This window comes from Vigna radiata, unplaced genomic scaffold (assembly GCF_000741045.1).
Source record: "Vigna radiata var. radiata cultivar VC1973A unplaced genomic scaffold, Vradiata_ver6 scaffold_7, whole genome shotgun sequence".
Lineage (NCBI taxonomy): Eukaryota > Viridiplantae > Streptophyta > Magnoliopsida > Fabales > Fabaceae > Vigna > Vigna radiata.
The window spans coordinates 2,491,548-2,497,132 of NW_014543262.1; positions in this window are offsets into that span (position 1 = coordinate 2,491,548).

Consider the following 5,585-nt stretch of genomic DNA (forward strand, 5'->3'; position numbering starts at 1 on the left):
AAGATCAATTCGTGTTGATGAAAGTTGCTTTGATTGTTGCATAAAGAACACAGAATTTAACAACGTAAAAGTTAAGATGAAAATATGATACGAACAATCATTGGAATTGGTTTCAGACTAACATCTCAGTAACATCCTGTACAATATAAGACCTGTTCATGCATTCACAAGTTGATATCTTGCTTTAATTCCTTAAAACAAGTTCTAAAATTATTCCTTAAATTATTAATTCCTTAATTAATTTAATGAATAATTTTGCATTGAGTTCANATGTTCAGAATGACCAAAAGCATGTAAGCTATTCCTAGCGTAATCACTTNTAGCTTCTTTTCTTACGTTTCTGGTTCTAAANATACTTCCCAGTACAAAAAGAACCTTTAAGAAAAATTATACTTCCATATAATTCAAAATCAAGNAAAGAAAAGAACAGAACAGATACATTTATTGATCAGGAAAATTACATCAATGTTTTGCCATACAGCCAATTCCAATGAAAGAAAATTCAGCCTATCCTAGACATCACAAACGTACTCATTTCCGCAATTCCTTGCATCATGTGTAGTCTTGATGTCTTNAGAGAGTCTTCTCGGCGTCTTCTATGGTCTTCAGATCAATCCTGTAATTTTTCTTGTGTGTCTGAAGATTTTTTTCCTCTNTGTCACGTATCNTTAAGGGCCAGTTAATTTTTCAGTAACTTGCACNATTCGCTCAGCGCACAGAAGCAGATTCGCTGTGCGAATTAATTTTAATTTATGCAGCTCAACTGNTGTAATTTGNTAAGCGCACAGCCTCAGGTGCGCTTTGCGAATTTGCAATTTTNTCTCTTTTCTGCTGTAATTCGCTTAGCGAACCAATACTGGTGCGCTTAGCGAATTATTGANTTTTGCTCCTCNNNATTGGTTGATTCGCTCAGCGAACCAATAGTGGTGCGCTGTGCGAATGTATTCCTCTGGCTCTGCGAATTTTGCTGGCTGTGCGAGAATTGACTGTCAACTTCACATTTATGCAACTTTTCCTGAACAATAATTTACGAAACACTCTGCTACAAATTACAACTTTTCACTGAGTAAAAACATGAATAATTACATGATTAAGGTAATTTATAAGTGTAAAAATATTTGTTTTTCACACTTATCAACTCCCCCAAACTTGAACTATTTCATGCCCTCAGGAAATCACAAAAACAAATGAACAACACAATACATACATTTGACGTTTTGATAGAATGACTTTACACATCAGACAAATCACATGCATTCCTAAGGATTCAAACAAATATGACATGGTACAGTACTAAAAAATTCACCTGTATATAGAATATGCACAACCAGATTAAAATAATTCTCACCTCTCAAAGTGTTTGTCCTCACATGAGAGTAGAATTGTCTTAGAACTTCATCAGCTTTTGCATTGCATTTGATTCACACACTTCACACACTATTGGTTAAGTCCAAAGGTCTTTTCAGGGTAAGGCTTGGCTTGGCTAGAAAAAGAATAATGGTTTTTCTTGGATTCAAAGACACCTATTAAGAAGAGAACAACTTCAATTCCCAATTCAGTACTCAAATCCCCAACATATATCATTTATCACACACCATTTTCTTTTACAGCTCAACCTTCTTTTTCAATTTGAGCAATTTTTTTTTTTTTTTTATCTTTTCTTCCCCCAAACTTGAATTCAACCTTAACCTCACAAATTCACAATACATGTTCTCTTCTAAGGTGTAAGGTAAGATAACATATTAGGCTCAAGGTGAAAGAAAGAAAATAAGGCTAAAAAAGGTTTAACAAATGAAGCACAGTGTCACAAGGTTGGCTATCTGGCCAAGTAGCTGCATAATCAATATCAAACAGGGCCTTTTTCATCCTTAACCAAAGTGTGTGTATGTACGTANAATCAAACTCATGCAAAANCNAATTNCATATCCAGACAACTCTTTATCTCTCAATCAGTAGCTCTCAACACTCACAGATCTGGTTATATTCCAACACACAGATAAATTCTGAAACACAGTAACCACAACATACAAGTCATCATCCTCAAGAACCACATAACNNAATCAGAANATGCATAGTCATTAAATCAAAACATCAAAGTCAAAGTCTTTACAACATAATCCTAAACAGTAACAGAGTTCCACAATAACAACTAAACTGAACATAAAAACATAACATAACATAACATAAAACAGGCAACATGAAGAGCATCTGTCCATCAGCTCTCTACCACGACCCATCTGGTCCAGCTCTCCAATGGCTGTGCTGTGTGTGCTGACTCTGCTGCATCCACCTAGGGTCCGGCTCCTCTGGTTCCTCATGACCCTCATCATCAGCCATCATGCCCTCCTGCTGAGACTCTGTCTGTGGTGCTGTCGTGTATGCTTGGAAAGCTCTCCCCCACCTAGACTCAGGCCTGTCCTCAGGCCAAGGAATGTGCTCAATAAACTGGTCGTCATTAATCACGGAATCTGCAGGGACGCCAGGTATACCTAATGAAAGCTGGTACATGCTATCCTGCAAAGATACCTGTCCCTGCCGCATAGTGTAGCACCAGTCTCGAATATCATCCATCCTCGCCATACTCTGGATCATATAATCAGTATGTAGATCAGAGGGAGGAGCAGTATGGGAAGAGGTGGATGGCCTAGCTGCGCGTCTGCGTGGAGGAGGGACTGGAGGAGGGGCATCAGTGGTAGACGACTTCCCTCTGTTAACACAGTTACGGTCAAAAAATCTTTTGTTGAGAGGGGGCTGCAGTTTCAATGTAATATCCGATACCCCTGCAACTCCATTTGCTTTACATAAAGCAGTCACCAAGGCAGGGAATCCAAGTTTGCAGGAGTCATTATTTGCCATCAATGAGATCTCCTGAGAGATGAACGCTCCGATATCCATACTGATACCTGTCATAATCCCATATATCAAGTAAGAGCGCTCTAGGTTGATATCAGAGGTGTGGGAATTGGGGCAGATGTTGGTGAAAGAGAAAGTACTCCAGATTGTGGCCACCGAGTTTAAATGCTTCCTCAATATTCTCACAGGTGTGCCACTGGTCCCAAGCTGATATCCATAACCAGGCAGACAAAGTGTGGAAGCTATCAAGTCATGATCAGGATGACCGGACATAAACGTGCCAAGTGGGCACGGAATAAACATCAGTGTGTGCAGCAGCCTATATAAGGCTTTCCGGTCATAACGAATAAGCTTCCCACGCACTGTAGAAGCTCTAGTGCTAGGAGTCTGGACTTGTTCGGGATCCCACGCGTTGGCATAAAATTCTTTCACCAAGACCTCATATATTTCATCTGGAAGGTTGGCTAACAAGTGATTCCATTTTCTCCTAGCCAACTCTTCCGAGATGTGGTCATATTCCCCTGGTTTCAATTCTATCCTCCTCTCAGGCAAGAGTCCTCTACCCATGATATTCTGATTGAACCTCTCCTAGGCAATCTCTGACACAAACCTGTTCTGATCAAAGTTGAGAACTAGGTTCTCCTCTTGTTGTACCGTAGGTTGTGATCTAGAAGAGGACCCTTTTTTGGCCTTCCTCTTCTTTTCATAGGCAGTGGGGACATTATATGTGTTTTTAGGAGGCATCATCTGCAAAACACAAACATAGAGCAAGCAATTGTGGAAGAAGGAGTCAGATTATTCAAGAGTGTCTCGGCCAGATAAATTTCGCTGTGCGCACATAGCAATGTATGCTGTGCAAATGTGTAAACTGTGGTTCCTGACAGGCGTCTTTCGCTATGCGACTGCAGTCGCTCAGCGCAATATAGACTATTCGCTGTGCGCACACAGAGTTGTGCGCTCTGCGAAACTCAAAATTTCCCTTTTTCTCAGAATCACTTCGCTATGCGAAAGCAATCGCAGAGCGAGAAAGAATCCACTCGCTATGCGCACACAGCTTTGTGCGCTCTGCGACAGGGATAAATGAATGATTTTCAGAATTAATTCTCGCTATGCGAAAGCAGTCGCTGAGCGAGATAGAATGCATTCGCTATGCGACTCTGGTCGCTATGCGAGACTCAAATATGAACATTCAGATCCATTCGCTATGCGACCCTGGTCGCTGTGCGAGACACCATTTACAGACTCTATTCGCTATGCGACAGTGGTCGCTTTGCGAAAACTAAACATTTTGAAGATCGAACAGGATTCGCTATGCGAAAACATATGCAAAGAGATCGAAAACATTTTACGCAAAGTTTCCCTTTTCAAAATGTAATACGTTCGCACAGCGAATCCTATTCTCTAGCACAATGACTTCACAAAGAATATGCATAGACCACAATCACCAAACATGGACAGAGCAAATGCCAGACAGATTCCCAATCATGCAACCAAAACCTAATCTAAACATTGAACAGGAATGAACAAGGATGAACAGAGAGGGAACCAACCTTAAGAGTGTGCACGTGAATAGACAGAGATGAGTTGAGAAGAAACGATAGTGCTTGCGTGAATAAACTCACTGAGAAGAGTTATGGTGGCAATGGAGAAAAAAAAAGAGATGAAGAGGTTGGGAGAAGGTAGTGCGCAGAGGAGGAGATGGAAAGGTGGTAAGGGTGAAATGTAAAGAAGTGGGGAAGTTTTAAAATTTTATTCCCTTCAGACTGAATTCGCCTAGCGCACCATGGTGTGTGCGCTATGCGAATCAGAGTGCATTAAATGCACTTCTCTTTTCAGACCTTTTTTAATTTTTTTGATTTTTTTGAATCATTCGCTGAGCGCACCAGGGTGTTTGCGCTATGCGAATGATTTTTTTTTTATTTTTTTTTTAAAGAAAATTCGCCTAGCGCACCAGAGAGTGTGCGCTATGCGAATCAGGGCAACCAAAACTTCCAAGAATCAATTCGCAGAGCGCACCTCAGCTGTGCGCTTTGCGAATAAGCATGAAAACTTCAATCTCGCTCTGCACAGAATTTCGCAGAGCGACTCTTTCAATTTATTTTCAAATGATCTTTGCTCGCATAGCCACTCCATTTCGCTATGCGAATCGCTCTTCGAGAGAAAATTAAAATTTTAGATGCACAACGCAAAGTGTGCGCTGTGCGAAATTCAATTCAATGCTAATTTCTTTTTCTCTCTCGCAGAGCGAATGGGTTGTGCTATGCGAGTAAGCATCTTTTCATAAAAAATTATTTAGTCGTCTAGCGCACTTCAGCTGTGCGCTTTGCGACTAAAGCGTCTGAATTCACTTTCATGCATTTTCAATACTTCCTCTTCACACTCAACTCAACAATCACACAAACAAGAAGAAGAAAGAAAAACAAAGACTAAACACAAATATATATAAACCTGTGCTAGGGTGCCTCCTAGCAAGCGCTTCTTTAACGTCACTAGCTTGACCCAGAATCTCATGGCTCAGACAATTTAATAGTTGTGGTGAGGCGTTCAACCTCACCACCCAAATAATGTTTCAGTCTCTGGCCATTAACAACCCAACTTCTTTGATCCTCAGAATTTGGATCCATTAATTCAACAGCACCATAAGGCTTGACTACCTTAATCACAAAAGGACCAGACCATTTAGATTTTAACTTACCTGGAAACAGTTTGAATCTGGAATTGAACAACAGTAC